Source organism: Oryctolagus cuniculus, chromosome 2, assembly GCF_964237555.1.
Source record: "Oryctolagus cuniculus chromosome 2, mOryCun1.1, whole genome shotgun sequence".
NCBI lineage: Eukaryota > Metazoa > Chordata > Mammalia > Lagomorpha > Leporidae > Oryctolagus > Oryctolagus cuniculus.
Window position 1 is genome coordinate 77,930,012 of NC_091433.1, and position 22,895 is coordinate 77,952,906.

At 43.7% G+C, this 22,895-nt stretch overlaps 1 long non-coding RNA gene across 1 annotated transcript in view; it reads left to right on the forward strand.

The window, feature by feature from the left end:
• LOC103352203 (uncharacterized) overlaps window positions 1–19,888 on the forward strand; it is a 37,302-nt gene extending 17,414 nt beyond the window's left edge. The window contains exons 5-6 of the long non-coding RNA XR_011386333.1: window positions 7,663–7,746; window positions 18,442–19,888. This is a non-coding gene — a long non-coding RNA (uncharacterized lncRNA). The remainder of the gene's footprint in view (window positions 1–7,662; window positions 7,747–18,441) is intronic.
• The last annotated feature ends 3,007 nt before the right edge of the window (window positions 19,889–22,895 follow it).

A 22,895-nucleotide genomic window follows, 5' to 3' on the forward strand; every position in this document is an offset into this window, starting at 1 on the left:
TGAAATCAGTAAATAAAAGAGTGATTTGCACCCCCATGTTTATTGCAGCTCAATTCACAATAGCTATGATATGGAATCAACTCAAATGCCCATCATCTGAAGACTGGATAAAGAAATTTTGGAATATGTACACCATGGAATACTACATAGCAGCAAAAAAAAAAAACGAAATCCTGTCATTTGTGACAAAATGGATAAAGCTGGACAATATCATAGTTGGTGAAATAAGCCAGTCCCCATATGTTCTCCCTGGTCTGTGATAACTAATAGAGCACATAAAAGGTAATCTATAGAAATTAAATTAACACTTCAAGATGCCCTTGAACAGCCCTTATCTCAACTGTTCAGGAATAGTTTTTTTTTTTTTCATACAATTTGTTGAACTCTTTACTTAGTATAGAGTTAATCGTATGTATGCAAAATTAATTGAAAATGATCTTAGTTAAAAGGAAGAATGAGAATAGAAGGAGGAGGAGGAAGAGATGTGGGAGTGTAGGTGGGAGGGCAGGTACAGTGGGAAGAATCACTGTATTCCTGAAGTTGTACTTGCATTCTCTTGTTCAGTTGTAACTGATCTTATCCTGTCAGATCCTCCTCATCAATGGATTTGTGACTACAGGAGAGAGAAAGAGACAGAGGAAAGGAAACAGGAAGGTCGTCGTCTTTATCCTGGCCTTTTATCTCCTGGTCAAGTACCATAGGGAAGAGATGAGATAGTTAGATGAAGGGAAAGCCCAAATAGTAGGGACTTTGGTGGCCTGCCCACTTTATGAAACTCTGGGAGAGGAGGTCACAATGAAGTGTAGCCCTAACCCATTGTCAGTCCAGTGTTCTGGGCCGGTATGAGCCGCAGTGCCAGCAGGAACATCCGTGTCCAGTTCCACTGGTGTTTGCATGCAGCTTCTATACTCAGCACCAGATCCATTCCAAGGCAGGATTTTGGCCCTTGTTTCTGGCTAAGCAACCCTTAAGCTTAATTTTCTGGCTCACTTAGAGACTCTGTGCCTGCCCCAAATCCTTTCACAATATTCCTTTTTTTTCTTTAAACAATAGAGTTGGTTTTTCTTGTTGGTAACTATGAACGACAATTACATCATCACACTAGAAACGGGAGTCTGTGGGGAACAGAACCTATTGTGAAATTGGTTGAGTGGAGGGGTTAGGTCTTCATTACTTAAGATGAGATGACTCTTGCTTTCAGATATCAAACATTGGATCAAACTATCTGCCATTTTGCCTTTATTCAGCGTGTAGGATCAAAGATGTAGCAGGAACAACTCTGGACACTTTTGAGTATGGTCAACTTTTACAGAAGTGCTACAATAAACAGACGGGCTTAGACTGGAGATGGCCAACTGGAAACAGGGAGGAAGAATGGCAGTTTATGGCCGGTGCCACAGCTCACTAGGCTAATCCTCCGCCTGCGGCGCCAGCACTCCGGGTTCTAGTCCCAATCGGGGTGCCAGATTCTGTCCCAGTTGCTCCTCTTCCAGTCCAGCTCTCTGCTGTGGCCCAGGAGTGCAGTGGAGGATGGCCCAAGTGCTTGAGCCCTGCACCTGCATGGGAGATCAGGAGGAAGCACCTGGCTCCTGGCTTTGGATTGGCGCAGTGCGCCGGCCGTGGTGGCCATTTTGGGGGTGAACCAACAGAAAAGAAAAAGCTTTCTCTCTGTCTCTCTCTCTCTCTCACTAACTCTGCCTATCAAAAAAAAAAAAAAAAAAGAAAAAAGAAAAAAAAAGAAAAAAAAAAGAATGGCAGTTTAGAGACAAAATGGGATAAACAAGACTGATCTGCTGCACATTGTCCGATACTTCCATGTTAAGATTCTTTAGGCAAGAAAATGAAACTGTGGCATCATGGATAAAGTCGCCACCTGAGACACCAGCGTCCTGTATTGGCACCAGCTCCTGTCACAGCTTCCTCACTTCCCAGCCAGCTCCCTGTTAAAGGCCTGGGAAAAGCAGTGGAAGATGGACCAAGTGTTTGGGCCTCTGCAACCCAGCTGGGAGACCTGGATGAAGCTTCTGGCTCCCGGCTTGGGCCTGGCCCAGTGCTGGCTGCTGTGATCACCTGGGGAGCGATTCAGTGCATGGAAGATCTGTCCATCTCTCTGTAACTGACTTTGAAAATAAATAATTAACAAATACAATAAAGGGAGGCAAAACTGTAGGAAAATGTTGGATTGTGGCTGTTGTTTTGCCCACACCAAGCAATAAATAAAATAAATCAGAGGCCTTGAGTTAAGGACCAAAGGATAAGGCACAGAACAACATGGGTCTGAGGCACAAATTCTGACCCAGAAAAAAAGCCCCAACCAAGAAAAAAAAATTCTTTACAAGGTTGGGCCTTTCCTTTATAAACTCCAGAGATAGAAGGGGTGTTTTCCAGGATGGAGCCCAGCTGCATATTCAGATGGGGGCTGGGTTGTAGGCAGGGCTTGAGCAGCGCTCATTTCTTTGTTCTTTTAAGGAAATATTGGAAGTGTCATGGCATCAGGTGCATGATGAGAGTGGGCGTGCCTCCCATGGTAATTTTATTACAATGACATTATAATGACCTGAAGGTCACAGGGGTGTGGGTGGTAGGGAAACATCCCACAGCCACATGGGATACTTGCAGCTAGCTCTGGATGCAGGTTAGCAGCACTGTGAAACTTGTGGTTTCTGCTACACAGAAAGGGCCAGGGGGCTTCGTGCTGCATGGGAAATGGGACTGCACGGTACACAGAAAGAGGGGCTTGGGTTGTGCAGAGAAAGGGAAGGGAGTTTGGATATGCACAGGAGGCTATCTGTCATGTGGGCAGGGCTGGGCTGTCCCATGGCAGGCCTGCGGTGGCTGTCAAATTGCCAATTGCCCGGAGCTGTCAATCACCCACCCACGCTGTGGCGCTGTTCCACAAGAAGCTATCAGACCGTAGCTCCTCTCCTAGCTACCTACATTCCCACAACATTCTAGATGCATAGGTCTGAATATGAAAGAACAATACAGTTTTTAGATGGCAAGATCGGAGAAAATCTACATTGGAAATGTTCTGCTCAGAGGTATTCCAAAACCAAAAAGGAAAACATTGATAAATGTAACTACATTAAAGATCTAAAATGTTTGAAAAGTCAAATAAATGGTTATCTGTGTATCTAATAAAAGATAAACAGAAAAGACATCAGATATAAAGTGGATATACGAGAATTAATATGTAAAGAACTCCTAAATAACAATTCAAAAGCGCAGACAACTCAACGAGAAAATTCTCAAAATATTTTAAAACAGATACTTTCCAAAGGTGAGGTACAAATAGTTAACAAACCTCCAGTAAGATGCTCAACACCACTAATCATTCAAGAAATGAAAATTAAAAACAATAAGAAGATACCACTACAGATGAAATGAAATGTCTAAGACTAAAATTTTAAAAATGTGCTTGCAGCAAAAAAAATTAGTATGTTTAGGAGCAACTGAAATTGCCATGTACTGCTGGTGGTAATGGTAAATTTGGTAGTTTCATCTAAAACTGTGCATGATTAAACCTTCTCATCAGTGAACTAGTGAGAAATACATCACGTCCTCCCACTAGAGTTCCAGCATAAATGTTCATATTTCTGTTTATCTTAACACGTAAGATGAAAATGAAACCAAAAAGTACATTTTGAAACTTCACTGATTTATTGATTATTTGAGCAATTCTGTGCGGAATTAGATACAACTTTTCAAATATTTGAAAAGTATTTTCTCAATTTTTCATGCTATTTACAATGTAATGGCTACACATATGATGCACTTTTGCATTTAATCTGCATGATTAATATTCATGCTTTCTCCATCTCATCCTTAAGTCTCGGTGATCAATTAAATGACAAACCAAACACTAATTTATTCATGAATGCCAATTCCCATGATGTAAATACTACCCCCATAACCAATGTCCCGCTACCAGCAAGATGTTCTTAAAAGCAGAGTAGAAAAAATGCCTAGTAGCACACCATTATACGTTTCTGCTATGCAGACATGATACGGGCAAATAACTTCAAGAACACAGATAATAGAAAAATGCAGTACAATAATTAGGAAGCAAGTCTTGAGTACTTATTGTTATCATTCTTAAAATAATTTTGTTATTTAATTGTAAGTTTAATAACTTGCTTTTTAATAATAGCTGTGTTTGTCATGTGGGTTGCAGACTTCCTAAAGGTTTAACAGCAGATTCTTTAAGACCAGTTGAATATACCTCTGTATATGACCCAGAAATTACAGTTCTTGATGTACAGCCACAGAAATACGCACACGTGCTCCCCAAAGACATGCACAATTTTTATTAGTATCTTTTTTTAAACTCAAAATACTAGAAACAGTCCAAAAGTCCATCTGAGGTAGAACGGAAAAATAAATTGCTACATTTTCGTAGCACAGAGTACTATGAGTCAGCAGTAGACAGGAACAAATTACAGCTGCAGCGGACTCCACACACATGACGTTAAGCCAGGTACAGAAGAGTACGTACTGTCCGATCCCATTTAAACCAGTCTGGAGAGGAGGCAACGCTCATCTACGGAGAGAGGGGGCAGAATCCTGTTTGTCTTCCAGAGTGCAGCAGGGTGGGGAGTGACTGGAAGGTGCTCCTATAGAGACGTGTCCAGGGTACTGCCAAGATCCCATTTCTCATTCTACTTGTGCTCCTGGGAGCGAGTCCCTGCGCACAGCTCCTTCAAGTTGCACGCTCGGTGTTGGTGTTATGTGTGTTATTACCAGTCATAAGAAAGCTTACATGAAGAAAATCACTTAGGGAGTTATTTTTTTCACTTCTCACGCCGCTCAACAGAAAGTGTTATCCCATATCTTTTCCTTTAAAGGAAATGAACTGATTTTTGATGAAGTTGTTAAGGAAAGAAGATGGGCGGCTGCTGAGGGGAGATTGTCTGGGTGACAACAGAAATGTACCCTGACCCTTAGATGCGACCGTCTTTCCCGTGGGCTGCCAATGCTTGGTTGAAATGCCCTACCCTACTCTAAGAAAAAGTATATGCTAAGTAGGATCATATTATGTTAAGGTTTAGGGCAGGCCCTGGGAGCCACAAAAAAGGGTCAGGGGTGCAGCTTCCGTTCTCTTGGATGCCTGTTGAGTGTCGGGTTATCACGCCATGATTTGCTGCAGGCTGCAACAAAGGCGCAAAGACGTTGTGGTCTCTTTGTGCAACCCGAGAGTATCCTAATTTCAGGTTTGCACTCTTTCAAGCTTTGTCTTCTTTTCAGGCTTTGTCTTCTGTTCTGCTTGAGGCTTTTTCTGAACATATCAATTTATTCTACGTGTATCTTGGCTTTGCTTAATTATCGCACTGAGAACAAAGTTGCACTCCACACAGTTGTTAAAACAATAAGGAGACTCTCAAATGGTAAAGAAATCAATCAGCCAGCTACATGCTAAATGGTGGAATATTGTACAGGAAATTGTAGAAGGTCATGGTTAAAGGGCATTTAAGTCAAGTAATGTGTTTAAGTCAAAATAGAACTAAGTATTTGGAAGATTGCCTTGTTTTTCCAACACTCATTAAAAGGGAGTCATATGAACAACATTCACCCTTTACTCCACCCTTTCTTCAACATTCTAATTATCAACAATCTCTTTCTAAAATCTCAGTCTCTGTTGGCATTTAGCACAGAGGTTAAGTCACTGCTTGGGATGCCCACATCCCTTATTGGAAGGCCTCCCAGCGGTTCCACCTTTGATCCAATCTCCTGCTAATGCACACCTTGGGAGGCAGCAGTTCATAGTTCAAGTACTTGGGTCCCTGTCACCCATGAGGAAGATCTGAGTCAAGTTCTGGGCTCCTGGCTTTGATTGGGCCCAGCCCTGGCTGTTACAGGCACTTGAGGAGTGAACCAGTGGATGGAAGATCTATGTCTCTGTCTCTCACTCTCTGCTTTTCAAATACAGTGAAAATAAATAAATAAATCTCAATATCCTTTTATCCCCATTTTTAAAAGATTTATTTATTTGCTTGAAAGTCAGCGTTACATAGAGAGAGGAGAGGCAGAGAGAGAGAGGGAGAGAAAGAAAGAGGTCTTCCATCTGCTGGTTCACTCACCAACTGGCAGCAACAGCCAGAGCTGTGCCGATCTGAAGCCAGGAGCCAAGAGTTTCTTTCAGGTCTCCCATGCGGGTACAGGGGCCCATGGAATTGGGCCATCTTCTACTACTTTCCCAAGTCACAACAGGGAGCTGGATTGGAAGTGGAGCAGCCAGTACTCAAACCGACTATGGGATGCTGGCACTGCAGGTGGTGGCTTTACCCACTACGCCACAGCACCAGCCCCTATCCCCTTGTTTTCACAGAGTTCACATTCATTTTTATTCAAAGACATACTTGATTACCAAGGAGAACATCTACCCAGCATGACATAATCTGTATTACCAACCTTACATCATAAAATCCATCCAAAGTAGAAGGAAAAACACTTCAGTTATCCTATAGTAACTAAATGAAAACATGATTTTGAAGGCCTTTGCAAAACTGAAACTAGTCCATGCTTCTATGGACCAATTCACTGGTGTATGAAGTAGGACTCTACTGCTTCCTTATTGCATCAAACAGTAGAGTTGTATATACAATCAGTGCTATTGGTTTTGATAAACTCATATCACCTAGTCTTCGAAAGTCTTCTGCTGACATTTTTCAGTCTTTTAATTTAGAGTTATTATTAAAACAGTGTGGACATTTTCTCATTACCCAAAGCTTCATCCAGTGGGCGACTTAGCTGTATTGTCGAGGATTGTCTTCATCATCTGACATCACTTGGTAGGGAGTGCAGGGGCAGCAAAACACAAATCATCGTATCTTGGTCTGATAGATGAATGGAGTGGAGGTCAAAATGACTGTCAAGGGAGCCAGTGCTTGGTGGCTTTGGTCACTGCTTATGGAGCCAGCATCCCATATCAGAGCACTGCTTCAAGTCCTAGATGTCCACTTCCAACCTAACTTCCTGATAATGTGCCTGGGAAGCACAAGAGATGGCTCACATCCTTGGGCTCTTGCCACGCCCGTGGGAAACCCAGATGGAGTTCCAGGCTTCTGGCTTAGGCCTGGCGCAGCCTGAACCATGGTGGGCATTTGGGGAGTAAACCAGCAGATGGAAGATCTCTTTCTCTTCGTCTCATTATCTCTCTTTCTGTCATTCTGCCTTTCGAAGAAATGAAATAAATATTTGAAAGGAAGGTGTGAGATGAGATGCCAGATTTCAACTATGTAACCACATTAGTGGTGTTTATCTTTGATGATGTTAACAACACTTTTCTCATCACTGAAAGGCTATGAAGCACTTATATTTTTGTTACAACCTTTGGTGGGAGCCAAGTTGTGTATTGTTATCCTTGTTTATGTACATGGAAATGTAGCCTGAATTTATCATCCATTGAGGCCTTCTGAATCTGTTCACCATGATGTCAGGCCACCCTACAGATAACTAAGGGTTCTTTATGGATTGAATCATGCCCCTTCCAAAAGACAGGATCTCATCCTCACCCTGATAAGACGGGGTGCCCCCAGAAGACATAGGCAGAGCTGCAAGCCAAAGAATGGCAAGCGGGTAGGAAGAGGCCAGGGAATATTCTACCCTGAGTCTCAATGAAAACGTGGCCTGCTAACAGCTTAACTCTGGACCTCTCACCTCCAGAACTAAGAAAGGATAGATTTCTGACGTTTGAAGCAACCAGTTTGTGATGCTTTGTTGTGGAAGCCCTGGAAGACAGATGCAAGAGTAAGTACATCTCAGTTAAAGACAAGATGCGTACGGGCAATTATTTCTCTGCAGTGAAAACCTGGCTCACATCACAGAGCCTGGACACTCCTGCAAGCGCTGACATGAGTGTAGAAAAGGGTCACTTATGCAGAACTAAGTCTTGGGTGAGGCTGTGCTTTCTGTCCCCAACAATCTAAGAGACTCCTGGGCTAGAAAAATACATTTTAAAAAAAGGCGCTGGAATTGTGGTAAAGCCATCACCTGGTAATGCTGGCATCCCAAATGGGCGCCCCTTCATGTCCCAACTGTTCCACTTTCATTCCAGCTCCCTACTACTTGCCTGGGAAAGCAGTGGAGGATGGCCCAAACATGCCATGTCACCCATATGGGAGATCTGGTGGTAGCTATCTGGTGAGTGAACAGTTAATAGAAGATTTCTCTCTGTTGCTCCCTCTCTCTCTCTGCAACTCTTTTAAAATAAATAAATAAATCTTAAAAAATAAAAGAGAGGAGCCAGTGCTGTAGTGTAGCGGGTAAAGCCTCTGTGCTGGCATCCCATATGGTCGCTGGTTCGAGTCCCGGCTGCTCCACTGTACCCGCATGCAAACCCGGAAGAAGCTCTTGACTCCTGGCTTCGAATCTGCGCAGCTCCAGCTGTTGCACCTAATTGGGGAGTGAACCAGCAGATGGAAGACCTCTCTCTCTCTCTGCCTCTCCTTCTCTCTCTGTATACTCTTTCAAATAAATAAATAAATCTTTTTTTTTTTTTTGACAGGCAGAGTGGACAGTGAGAGAGAGAGACAGAGAGAAAGGTCTTTCTTTTCCATTGGTTCACCCCCAATGGCCGCTGCAGCCGGCGCACTGCGCTGATCCAAAGCCAGGAGCCAGGTGCTTCTCCTGGTCTCCCATGCGGGTGCAGGGCCCAAGCACTTGGGCCATCCTCCACTGCCTTCCCCGGCCACAGCAGAGAGCTGGACAGGAAGAGGAGTGAGGAGCGATCAGGACAGAATCCAGCGCACTGACTGGGACTAGAACCTGGTGTGCTGGCGCTGCAGGTAGAGGATTAGCTTATTGAGCCGCGGCACCAACCATAAATAAATCTTAAAAAAAATAAAAGAGAGGGCCGGCGCCACGGCTCAATAGGCTAATCCTCCGCCTAGCGGCGCCAGCACACCGGGTTCTAGTCCCGGTCGGGGCGCCGGATTCTGTCCCGGTTGCCCCTCTTCCAGGCCAGCCCTCTGCTGTGGCCAGGGAGTGCAGTGGAGGATGGCCCAGGTGCTTGGGCCCTGCACCCCATGGGAGACCAGGAAAAGCACCTGGCTCCTGGCTCCTGCCATCGGATCAGCGCGGTGCGCCGGCCGCAGCGCGCTGGCCGCGGCGGCCATTGGAGGGTGAACCAACGGCAAAGGAAGACCTTTCTCTCTGTCTCTCTCTCTCACTGTCCACTCTGCCTGTCAAAAAAAAAAAAAATAAATAAAAAAATAAAAATAAAAGAGAGAGAACTCAGGACAATTCCACCTCCCTTGAAGCCCTGCACCATCCTCCACAGGTGACCTAACATTTTGTAGGAGACCTTATGGATGAGCTACTGTCAATGAAGAAATGAAATGATAAGATTACTGGAATATGAACTGAGTCACAAATTCCCGATGGGGGAACTTAGGAAAATAAGACCAGAAAGAAAAACCGGGGCTGGCGCTGTGGTATAGCAGGTAAAGCCACTGCCCCCAGAGCAAGTTTTATATTTACTTTTCAATGGAAATCACTCTAAAACAGAATTCAGATTTTTTAATTTGTTTGCTATATTCTGGATTTTTCTTTCTTAAACATTTACTTATTTATTTGAAAGGCAGAACTACAGAGAAGGGGAAGATCTTCTATCCACTGGCTCACTCCTCAAATGGCCAAAACGGCTGGAGCTGGGTTGATCTGAAACCAGGAACCAGGAGCTTCTTCTGGGTCTCCCTCATGGGTGCAGGAGTCCAAGCACTTGGGCCATCTTCTACTGCTTTCCCAGGCCAATAACAAGGAAGTGGATAAGAAGTATAGTAGCTGGGATTCGAACTGGTGCTCATATGGGATACCAGTGTCACAGGCAGCAGCTTTACTAGCTATGCCAGGGTGCCGGCATCTGGATTCTTCTTGACTGAACATCTAGTGTTATTACAGTGAATATTAACTTTAAATCCTGTGACAAACAACAGTGTCATAGATTTCTGAAGATCAAAGATGTGTCTACCCATTTTAATTTTTTTTTTTTGTCTTAGACTCTACTTTATTTGGTAAAACTCAGAAACTAACAATCAAGTCATAGCCCCCCACCTCCTTCTCTCTGAAGGAGGCAGCTCCCAGAGACAAAAGGGCTAGGGGCGTGGGGGTCACCCACCATCCATCTCCAGGTTTACACTCTGGCAGTCCCCGGTCTTGTGCTCAGGCCCCCAGACTTGATTCAGGATATCTAGTGTTGCATTACTCATCTTTTTAAAAAAAATTTAAGTTGACACTTGGTACTTGTAATTGTACATATGGGGTACAATTTGATCATTCAATATATATGTATAATGTGTAATGATCTAACTAGGGTAATAAGAATTTTAAAGTTCCTTTTTAGGTCTTGGAACAGCACCAGGCCAGTGACGGGTTTTGTAAGCTTATGCTTCATTGGCTGCACCTTTACTTCAAGTATATTTGGCTGCAAGAAATAAAATAGAAACCCAAGTTAGCAGTGGCATAAACAATATAGAAATATATTTCTTTCTCATGCAGTGATGCAAAGATAGACACTCTGGGGCTGGCATTGCGGCTGCACGGTGCTGGCTCCTTCCCTCTAACTTGTTTCTCTGTCATCCTGGGAATGCTACCTTGGAGGCTGCATCCTGCGTGCGGACAGCAAGCTTGAGGAACGACTAGAAGAATGAGCAAGCCCCAGGCTCTGGGTATGCGCTCTCCTACGTGCACCTAGCTTCTTCCTGCATCCCATCGGCTGGAATCTGGCCATCCAACCTTCTTTGGTGGCTGGGGATTTTGAGAAGTGGAGTCACTATTCCAGGCAGTCCGACACCTCAGCTAAATGTCAAGGGTTTTATGATGGTAGAAAGAAAAGGAAATCAGTATGAGAGCAGTCGGCATTTTCTGTCTGCCTGTGTCTCTTGGTTTAGAAATATCCAAACCCTGCTTTGTTAGCTAGCATCAGTGTCTTGTGCATCGGGACAGGCATGTGCTTTTAGGAAAGCAAAGGCTCTCTTGGAGAAAGGAAGATGGAGAAGACGCACCGACTGCAGGGGTTCCTGTGGCTTTGTAAGCAAAGAGATTTCTCTCCTCCCTGGGAGGCACCCGAAAGCATGACTGGGGGAGAGGCGAGGGAGGCACCCCGCGAGATGCGCGCACTTTCTGGAGGCAGCAGCTGCCAAGGCCGGCCTTCCCCACCCCTTGTAGTCCAGAAGAACCTAGGGACTGCTGGGGCAGGGACTAACTCCCCAGGCCTCAGTGCCCCTTAAGGCTTTTATTTATTCCCGGTGTGGGGCAGCAGCAACACAGACACTTGAGGGGAGAACACTTTTAGAAAGCAAACCTCTCGTTGGATTGTTTGGAAGAGAGAAGCGGCATGGAGGATGGTCTGAGAAATGTGAGCAGGGTGACGGCTGACTCTGGGCCCTGTATTCCTGTTAACAGCCTCGTCTGCTGCTCCAGGGCCTGTCAGCACTCAGCCAGCAGTGGAAGGTTCCCGGGAACCATCTGCGGGCGCTTGCCAGCCTCTCCCAGGGCCAACCGTGCACCCCTTCAGCCTGTTGGCTTTGGAAGCTCTCTTCAAGATGTGCAGTCCTAGAACAAAGGGGCCCTGTTTGTGTCTTCCTCATTCCACAGGAATGTCTGCCTGGAAAGATGGTGTAGGGTGAAGGCGATGCAAACTTCCTGGTTTCGCTGGGTTTCTTCAAGTTGCATTTTATTTTTTTTCCCCACTGAGTTAAGAGACTTGGGGTTGAAACTAGCATGCTCTTACAAAAGGGGTCTGTTCATTCCACAGGGGTGTTTAGCTGCCGTTCCAAATCTGCCTGGGGAATAAACCTACCCTGGTGAAGTGAGAAAACACAGGATATGCTCGAAAAAGAGCCAGCATTGCCGCAATAATGAATGACATTTCAACTCTTGGTAATTTGTTAAGTCTGTGAAGCCATCTTGATAAGAAATGCTCTACAACAGAACAACCAGATTAAATCCAAAGAAAATAGTTCTTTACCAAGTAGAGGGCAAAATTTTGCCAAGGTCTGAACTTTTGATAAGGGCTAAGCAGAAGTTAGGGTAAATGATTAATAGGTTATAATACTTTATTAAAGTGAGATACCGTTTTGGAAAACAAATTGGATATACATAAAAAACATGTGACTAGGCAATCCGATATTTTGAATACATTCATACATATAGGCTCTATGATACTGATTTGTTAAATTACATTGTGCCCTATTTTAGGTAAGTAGTGATTTAGTATAATTTAGTATCTATTAACCGGTAGAGTCAATTCTATTTTCACACATTGAAGTCCATTCTATTGGTCAGAGGTATATTGACTGTGTGTATTATGCAAGCCTCCAAAAATGGGGAGCTCTCGTGGCTGTCTCTGCAAGTGAATAATCCAACAGGAGGAGATAGCTCAGGCCCACAAATAAATATAATCCACCATATTTTGTGGTCAGTACAGAAACACCACAGGGAACCAGGTTTCAGTCTCAGATTGGTCAGCCCTCGTTCTTTGCACTGTTAGACACACTTCCGGCACAACTAACAAGGACTGGACTCTTTCTGGGTGGGGCGGTTGCAGGCTGCCTTGTGGAGGTCGTATCTGAGCTGGGCTTGGAAGGATATGCACGTTTATGACAGAGTGATGCGAAGGAATGACGTCATCAGGCACTCGGAGGCAGGAAAAGACAGACTAGTTAAAGACGTGGAAGAAGCCCACCGCGGTGGCCGCGCAGCGAGAGTGGAAGGAGGACCACCGGGGAGGTCGGAGGTGGGTGGGAGTCAAGTGACAGCCAGTGATCGCAATTCTGACACTCAGAGCGCGCTGGGAGGGGCCCAGGGCAAGGTCACCGGTCTGTGGCCGGGTTTCCCCTAGCAGGGATCAGTCGGAATCCTAAACTCACTTTCCAGTCTGGGGCCCACGCTTCCTTGTCCTGGAGCCTCAGGTGCCCTTCCATTCCTTGGCCAGCTCGGGTCCTCCAACTCCGCTGCATGGCAGAGCGTGCGGATTGCTGGTTGGAGACAATGTGAGCCTGTCCGTGGGCTGGCTTCTTCCCGTGTTCACAATTCCTGTGTGTGAAGGACACGCCCACCTGAGTCACTCTGCTGCTTCCCGTGCCCACGTGCCGGCTCTTGCACCTTGTAGGGACTGACCTCTCCCTGCCAGATGTTCTATCTTTCCCGATGTGCTTTGGAGCATAAGCAGACTCCCTGGTAATCCTGGAGTCGGGGACAGGGACCTAAGCTTCCTTACTTAGACCTTGTTCTCTGCATTTGCATTGCTAGAGAGCCTTGCAATAGACTTACTGCTGAGTCTTTGCTCTGCTCTCCATAAAATGTCATCTCGTTTTCCCTTTGGCTACTAAATTGTGTGTGTGTGTGTGTATTTGTTAGTTAGGAACCTGCAGAATAGGAGTATGGGAAGGCCCGGAAGGGAGGAGGGGTTAACGAGGAAGAGAGGAGCATGGGAGAGAAGGAGAGGAGGGGACGGGAGGGCATGGGAGGGTGCGCATTCCCAGTACAGATAATACTTGGGTGGCGAATGCCAGCAGGAGTTGAGGGGGGAGGGACAGATTGGAAAAATATGATGACTTTGTATTTTTTTTTGTTCTATATCCCAAAGAAGCAAAAATCTCTGAAATTCCATGCAGTTATAGAAGCAATGGTTGGCCATTTTACTACAATGTAGAAGCTGTTCTAGATAATGGAATGAGTTGAGTCTAAAGAGGAAAGATATAAAAAACGAAGACAAAAACAAACAAAACAACTTCCTTCTTTTTAGGTTCCCAAGGAACTAAAGTACAAATTGTCACTGAAGTTTAGTAGAAGAATTACTTCTTCCAATTTACTGCAAAGTCTACAAAATATCAAATGACAAATTGACTCCTAAGAGCTCTTAGAAGTGAGAACTGGGTGTCTTCCAGGGGGTTACATAAGATAATAACATTTATAAAAATGAGCTTCTTTTGTAGTTTTTCTCGATTCTGGAAGCTTCTTCTTAGTTCTGATAACTTAAAAAAAATCATGCGGACACGCTACCTAACAATTGCCTATTTAACCAATGGGCAGTCATTCTTACAGTCTGTGACCCAGTTGAGACCTGTTCTTTTCAAATCTTCTCATAGATAACAGAAAGCAAATGTTGAAAATAATTATAAACAAAGGAACAAGTCAGAGATTTCCAGAAGCCAACGCTTTGCAAATTAGTTCTGAGAAAACACTATTCCAATTGTTAGATTTATCTCTATCGAAGAACGTAATCCTTAAAAACAGCATGACTCTGATAATGCCTTTGCAATGTTCTTTCTCACTGTTCAATAGTATCTTTGCCTCCTTCTGGGCATACTTTGCTACTGGATAGAATTCTTTATTACAGAAAATCTCTGTACACTTCTATAGGCATCCTTCATACTTTTTTATTTTAGTTCTTTTCTTATGGTAATAATGAGATTGGTCATTTTCCAAGTAGCTCCAGTGTTCTGTTGATTCTAGTCTCAAGAAAAAAACTGAAACACTACAACTAGAGTTTTGTAGACTATAAGAAAGACTCAAACATAAGCAACATTATGGGAACTTGAGGAAGTTTTTTTAAAGACATTTTTATATATTTGAAACGTAGAATGATATGGGGGGAGGGGAGACAGAGAGAGTGAGAGAGATAGAGAAAGAGAGAGATCATCTATTAACTGGTTCACCCCCCAAATGGCCACAATGGCCAGGGCTGGCCCAGGCTAAAAGCCAGGAGCTTGGAGTTCCATCGGGGTTTCCAACATGGGCGAATGGAATCAAACACTTGGGCTATCTCCTGCTACTTTCCTAGGCACATTATCAGGGAGCTGGATAGAAAGTGGAGCAGCTGGGACTCATACGGGATGCCAGCATCGTAGGTGGTGGCTTAACCTGCAGCACCACAATGCCAGCCCGGTAGGAAGAGTTTTTTGACAGTGGGCTCCAAGATGCATGCCACACCCCAATTTTTCCCCATTCTCAACTCTTCTCAGAAGCCAAAGTCCCTAGCAGATGAAGAAAACAAGACAAACACTTTTAAATTTTGTACTTGCCATGACTTTTACACACGTGAGTGGGGAAATACAATAAATAAACAGAGGTACATGGGTTGCAATAGAAGAGCTTTGAGTCATGCGAGCTTTCCAGGGAGTGCCCTGCTGGGTTTACATCGGTGACATCTTGCCGGGTACTGCAGGCGGAGCGTGGCCTTTGGTACTCACAGTCCTCCCCATTCTGGACACAAACACAGTAGTTCTTCTGAGAAATCGATGGTGCCTAAGACACTGCAGCATTTGGTTTCTATAGGGAAGAAAGAGGATACCAAAATGGAACGAAGGAGCCTCTGCCATTGCTATCAGAGATCGCCCTGTCAGAGAGTGCATCTACCCTGACCAGGGTGAAATCTGTTTACCTCTGATTATGCCTTTTGGTAGAGCGACAGGGGTAAAGAGAATTAGTTTACTGTCACCCCCTGTTACCTTCTAAGATGCCGCTGCTCATCTCCATATCTATCCACAGGCAAGTGGGGACACTGGTGCCCCTAACTTGATACAGCTGGCCCCGGGGAGAGATGTCTTTAGTGCTGATCCCCGTAAAGCTACCCTTTCTTTTCAACAAGATTAGACCTCAAGTGGTCTCATCATCTGTTTTTTAGAAAAACATTTATTTCATGTATTTGAAAGGCAGAGTGACAGAGGGAAAGAGAAACAGAGAAAGAGATCTTTCCTGTACTGGTTTACACTCCCTAAATGGCTGCAACAACCAGGGCTGGGCCAGGCTGAAGCCAGGAACACCATCTGAGTCTCTCACATGGGTAGCAGGGGCCCAAACATGTGAGCCATCCTCTGCTGCCTTCCCAGGAGCATTAGCAGGAAGCTGGGTTGGAAGCAAAGCAGCCAGACCTGAACCAGCGCTGTGATAAGGGATGCCCACGTAGCAAGCAGCAGCTTAACTGACTGGCCCCTGGTCTCAACAGCATCCTTAAAGCCTGAACTGAGCCTTGTCTTGTCACATCGCTCTTCTCCCCAACACCAGCCCTCATTGTTTCTGATTCTAAGGGAACAGCTTCCTTGCTCTGCAATGAGCTGGTCTTGCAGTTAGCTCACCCTCAGCTGTCTATTCAGGCCCGTATTTTGCTTCCTTCTTGAAACTCTAGGTCTTCCTACACTGTTCAGCCAAAGATTTTATGTCTTGTCTTCTACAGTGAGTCTCCCCAGTGGCTGGATTTTTCTATGTTGACCTCATTTGGTTCTTACTTGCATGAACTCATATCCTGTAAATGCCAACTGCCCAGTCATTTGCATTTTTTATGACTATCTGATCCACTGTTAGTCTGCCAGATACCTTACACTTTTACTTCGTTTATCACTTGATTTTCTATTGGAGACTCTTAGTTTTTAAGTGGTCCCTTCAAGCTTCTATCTCTGGGCACCAATTGTTCCTAAAACAGCTGACCTTTGACCTTGCTTGCTTATTCATAAACCTGGCCTCCTTCCTGACACTGTGGGTCTCATTGGATCCATCATCTTTTCTTTTTCCATTTTGGCTCATTTTACTGCCATCTAAGCTCTGGCTTAGGAAGCCTACATCCAACCATTGGAAAGAACACTTAAAAGTTCATGAATTGGTTCTTTTTACAACTGTGTTGCCAATTATAGTATTTTCTGCCTTCTCTAAAATTAATATTGTTCTCATGAATTCATTCAAATATGGAAATGTTTGTTCATGGTTGATGTCTGTAAGTGTTAGATCTCTAGGCTGTCGGTATTTTTGCATCACAATACTTATAGGTACAACATGAGGCCTTCCTTGAATTAATACATTGTTAGCTTGCCACTGAACTCTGTGTGTGATTCTTATTCTTTAATTTGTTAATGGCCTATCATAAGAACACAGGATTTGAACTGAGTGCTAACGGGATTAATCCATCTCAGTGTTTAGCTATGAATAGTTACCTCAAATAACATCCAATGGAAAGTGCAACCGTCCTTCCTGACCAGCTTTAAAAATAACTGTATCCCAGGGTGCTGGTAGCAATTTATGCACCATTAGTCGTCCATTTGTCCATACCTTTTATGATTCCATTTGTGTTTCCCGAGAGCTACTTCTGCTGTAGACAACAGTCATTCGCTTTGGCTGAATCAGACACACACAGAGAAATAGGCATAAAGAAAAATGCAGTGGCAGGAAATTTTATTCTTTATGCAATAAAATGTAATAGAGGAATGATTTTCTCTAGAAAAGCAGCAGAAGAAATAATTTTTAGAGTATTTTTATATATTTGTTGCCTTTAGCATGGTATAGTGGGAAAAGTATGGATATTAAAGTCGCAAGGATACAGATTTAGATTCCAGTTTTGTCTTTTGATAACTTAATGTTATCTCTAAACCTCAGCATCTTCATCTATTAAAAGATGTGGATTAATATTTATCTTGAAAGTGATTTGTTAGGGTTAAAAGTAACAATAAAAGCACTTAGCAGGAAGTCAGTATATGGCAGTAGTAATAACAGTAAACCTAAGTTGGTGTATCTCATTTGGAAATGTTATTGCAATTTAAAAAATGAAGGAGGAGGGAACTAAAGCAATCAGAGAACTCTTATAGGGAACATGATGTAGGCCTGTGATAAATACAGTAACCACTAGCCATAAGTGGTTATGTATATGAAAAAACTCAAGTTAGAATTGCAGTCCTTCACTTGCGTGAGCCACAGTTTAAATGCCCAGTAGCCAAGTGTGGAAGTGTGGCCAGTGGTTCCCATATTGGATGGAACAGATAGGAAACATTTCCATCACTGCAGAATATTCCACTGAGCAGTGCTGGCCTACACCCAGAGTTTCTCTGTAGGCTTTATGCCACAGGCATAGGGAAACTCTTCCCAGTGCTGGGAACCAGACAATGCCTGTTTCTGTTCCCTTTCTCCACCAGACTAATTGATCTCTCAATCCCTGCTCATTCACTCCATTTCACAAACCGCTGAGACGCAGTTGCCGTTCCTATGCCACCTACCGGAATCCCGTTCTATTTCAAGTATCTGTTCACTAAATTCAGTTCAAATTTTAACTTGCATTTTTATTTGAAAGGCAGAGAAACAGAGAGACAAGAATGCAGAGATCTCCTATCCCCTGGCTCATTACCAAATGCCCGAACAGCCAGGGCTGGGCCAGGCTGAAGTCAGGAACCAAGAACTCAATCTGGGTTTCCCACATGGGTTGCAAGGATCCACATACCTGAACCATCACATGCTGCCTCCCAAGGTGTACATTAGCACGAAGCTGGAATTGGGAGTGGAACAGTAACGTACTTGAGCCCAGACACTCAGGTATGGGATGAGGGCACCCCAGCTGTCATTTTCTCTCCTACACCAAATGCCCCACCTCTCTTATTTTAACTTTTGATAACATGATACAAAGCCCATTATAGAAATAACTGAGTTTTCAATGTAATAATTGAAATGTCCCTCTCATTACAGAATTTCAGGAGGAGAATTTGGAGTAAGGGATTCTTGGCATCCTTTGAAAATTCCTGTGTTGAAACCAACACACAAGGTGATGGTATTAAGAGGTAGCGCCTTTGGAGGGTGCAGAGGCCATGAGGGCACTTCTCTTGAGAGCAGGATTAGTGCCCTTCAACGAGAGGCCCGAGGGAGAGTGTTCGCCTCTTGTGCCGCACGAAGACGCACAGGCGACATCATCTACAGCAATGGACACTCATCAGACACCAAGCCGGCTGGCGCCTCGATCCTGCATTTTCCAGTCTCTGAAAACTATAAGTAGTACATTTTTGTTTTTAACTTGCTCAGTCTAAAATATTTTGCCATAGTAACCTGGATGGGCCACGACAGGATGCTAACTGGCGTTTATGTTCGTGGCTAGTTCTGCTCTGGCTGAGCTACTTGGCTAGATTAAAACATGAAAAACATCTTACAGGGATCATACTGTTTGTCTGAGGAGTTTGTTTATTCAGAACATATTATATATTGCATACTGCAAGTATGATCCATGGAATAGTGAGTATGAAATGGTTGAACAATGATGCCTTGAAGTTCTACCTCTTGGTAGAACATTCAGTGGTATTTGACTTTACAGGGTCAACCGATTTAGAGCAACAGAGGGCTCATATCTTCTCAAATTCCTTTTCCTGACAGAAGTTGCTAAGTTTTAAGTATTTTCATCGCTATAATAGCACAGAATATGGGAGGTGGAATGAGAGAGAGAAATGTAAGGTCATGTAATAAAGAGAACAGAGCTTCCCATCAGGTAGCAAGCAAATAATAGGAATCATTGCAGGAAAGCAACTCCTTTAAATATAGCTGGTGAAGACTATGTAAAACCAGCACTTTGAACATGTATAACAAAAGAGATTATTTTCTGCATTTAACACGAGAGTGACAACCTCAGTATAAAGCAGCCTGGGTCTAGGGTCACATGGAAGAGACATGAAGGGGCTGATGCTGTGGCGTAGTGGATAAAGCCACTGCCTGCAGTGTCAGCGTCCCATATGGGCACCAGTTCAAGTCCTGGCTGCTCAACTTCTGATCCAGTTCTCTGCTGTGGCCTGGGAAAGTAGTAGAAGATGGCCCAAGTCCTTGAGCCCCTGCACCCACATGGGAGACCCGGAAGAAGCTCCTGGCTCCTGGCTTCAGATTGGCGAAGCTCTAGCCGTTGCAGCCATATGGGGAGTGAACCAGCAGATGGAAGACCTCTCTCTCTCTCTTTTTCTCTGCCTCTCCTTCTCTCTCTGTGTACCTCTGACTTTCAAGTAAATAAATAAATCTTTTTTAAAAAAAATTGGGAACTTTAAAAAAAGAGAGAGAGAGAGAGAGAGAAGAGACATGAAAAGATCAAGAAGACCTGGGTCTTGGCCTGAGATGAGAATTCTGACCCAGACCACAACACAAACAGTACTGATCACATCAAGTGAAGGAAATTAACAAATCAACAGTTGCTGGAAAGAAAAAATTACAAACTGGTTTTCGAATTTTCACTGTATATGAAAAAGATTGATTACATTATTAATTAAATTCTTGCTTGGTTTTGATTTATCAGGTGAATTAGTCATTTTCATGTAATTTTATTCTAAATGCTAATTGAAATTCATCTTCTCCTGGTGGATCAGTAGATCTACTTATAATCGCTATTCAGAGAGAGGTATTTGGGTTGGCTGGGTCCATTAGGTACTTGGATGTGAGACTGTGCACCCCAAATGGCAGCATGGGGAAAAGAGCACTGTACCAGACATACTTTAAAAGGGTTTATTTTTGTTGTATCAGAGAATTACTTCTTTATTACCATGACAAATATACCTGAGCTAGGTACATTTATAAAGAGGCACAGTTTTGAGGATTCAAGGGCACAGTGCTGGCAGGAGCTCAGCTCTGGTGAGGGCCCTCTGGATGGGTTCACATCACACACACACACACACACACACACACACACACACACACAGTGTTCCAGTTTTCCATAAGGGAAGGAACTACCTTTCTAAAGCCAAGTTGTCCAGCCCTGATTCACAGAAAGTGATTTCAGCAAAAATCAATTCTCTGTGGTCCACTGTTACATTTCTGAGGATTTTTTTTTTTCAGTTTAATTTGTCCGCAGCCTCTCAGCAGGCCTCTCACTGTGAGTTCCGAAGCCCAGCTCAGGGGAATGAGAATCTCAAGTGCCTGTCAGATTTCAGATACCAGGACAGTTCTCCCAGGGGCCACAGGGATGGCTAAGCTTTCCTTTGCTGCACCTTTCTTGTCCATTTTTTGAGGACTTATGCCCTATGCTAGTTCTTTCCCATGTGTTTGCTACTGCTCCTCAAAACAAACGCACGAAAAACCCCAAGATATTTGTCTCTCAGTATTCTTTGGGTCAGTTGATCATTCAATAGCTTAGCTTTTAGCAGATGAGGGAAGGGCCAGTGAGGAAATTGACCAAAGTCAGCTTCATGTCTTTCCCGCCTTAGAGGGGATGTTTTCTTGGGCGCCACCACCAAGAATACGCAGATAATCCCTGACCTGCTTGCACTGTCACACTGATTTTTCACCATACACGGTAGTGTTTCCTAATATGCAGTCACTCCTACCAACTTCATGATATTTGCGATAACTTCACAGAACTTGTATTCTTGCTTATTTAATATAGTTATTTAATCTGACTCACTTCTTTAATTTTTATTCATTTATTTTAAGGGAAGTTCTCATACTATTATATTCAAGAGTTAGAGAAGATGCCACCCCCCAGAATACCGCTTTGGCAGGAGAACTATTTTGAGCTAAAGGCATTTGAAAAACAGCAGGTACAAGAACAGTGCTCTGATCTCTTTCTTCCTGAAAGCAGGAGCTAAAACCACAATATTGAAAATGCCCTCTCTATACCAGAGAAAGTAACTTTTTTTTTATCACCAGAGACAGGGAGCTGAAACCAGGAACAATCAGCACAAACAAATCTTAAACTAATTCTTACCTTCCTAGCTGTTGTTCCACCATTCACCACCCTAGCCCATGCTCCCTTGTCTTGTGACATTCTCTTAATTTACTACCCTTTGTTCAAACATGCAGCAAGTAAGGTTCATTTCAAACTGCTTCTCTGGGTCTTTCTTTCTTTTTCTTTCTTTCTTTCTTTCTTTCTTTCTTTCTTTCTTTCTTTCTTTCTTTCTTTCTCCTCTCTCTCTCTTTTTCTTTTTTATTGTTTTTTGTTTTTCCTTTCATTTTCTTAGGAAACATCTCATATCCTGTAAAACTTATGTTAAATAAATGTGTGGGCTTTTCTCCTGTTAATCTCTCTTCTGTCAGTTCTCAGGCCCAGCCCAAATCTCGGAGGAGACAGATAAAATTTTGTCTCCCCTGTTGTGTTGAGCAGATATTTATGAATTTACAAGTTTGACATACCAGTTATAATTTTGCAAGTAAACAGTGAAAGTATACAGAACAGGGGTGCTTCAAAAAAATACCTGGCATCCCATGCAGATGAAGTGTCTTCATAAAGTTCATGGAAAATATATTATGAAAAAACCATGTGTGCATGTCAGAAATGTTTGGATCAGAATAAATTCTCTTTTAATTCCAATTTCCATGAATTCTTTGAAGTACCCTCATAGCTATTGGATTTTTTTAAAAGTGCCCATCTCTGAACTACTCCCATGGAGTTCCACACGTGACCATACATTGGGAATACACTTGACATACAGAAATAAAGAACAGGGCATGACCCCCTGCAGAGCGCCTCCAGGAGCAATGTTCCACTGAGATTCTGGACCGGCCCCCCACCCTCACTGAGTACCTCCACTGAATGCTGAGTATCACTGGGGGAATAGACCCCAAGCACATTTTATGAAAACTCAGTTGATTCTACTTGCAGTCAAAGCTGAGATCCACTGAGCTAACGCCTATCACCCTAGCGAGTTCCATAAAGGCAGGAAACAAGAGGAGCCTGTTTAATGCTGGGTCCCCCAGGCACTACAGCAATAGCTGCACGGAGTCACTGCTGAGTTCATTGATATTCTAAGAGCAGCGGCAGAGAGAAGCCCATAGGGTCACCTACAATCCTGCATTAGGCCCTGGGAACCAAGGAAAACAAAGCCCCAGAGGAAGCCTGCTCTCAGCAGGGCTTAGAGATTTCCTTGCGTGGTATCTTTTCCTCTTCTTCCACGTTCCCTCCTTGCTGCTCTTCACTCTTCTGATACAGAATCTCTGAAACCTCTCTGTCTCTACTTCTGATTTCCTCTTTGTCCTTGAGCCAAGTGGCTTAACTTTTAGCTGCCTTGCTTTCCTCATTAAAATAAGAAAAATCAAATCTCCATCCCAGTTAGTGGAGCTGTTAGCCCTCTATGCTGGACCTTCTCCTCCAAAAGGTCTGAGGGATAATAACCGTTTGTTTTGAAACGTATCCGGAGCATGCCTACATTTCTAGGGAAGATGAAAGAAGTGGAATTAATTAT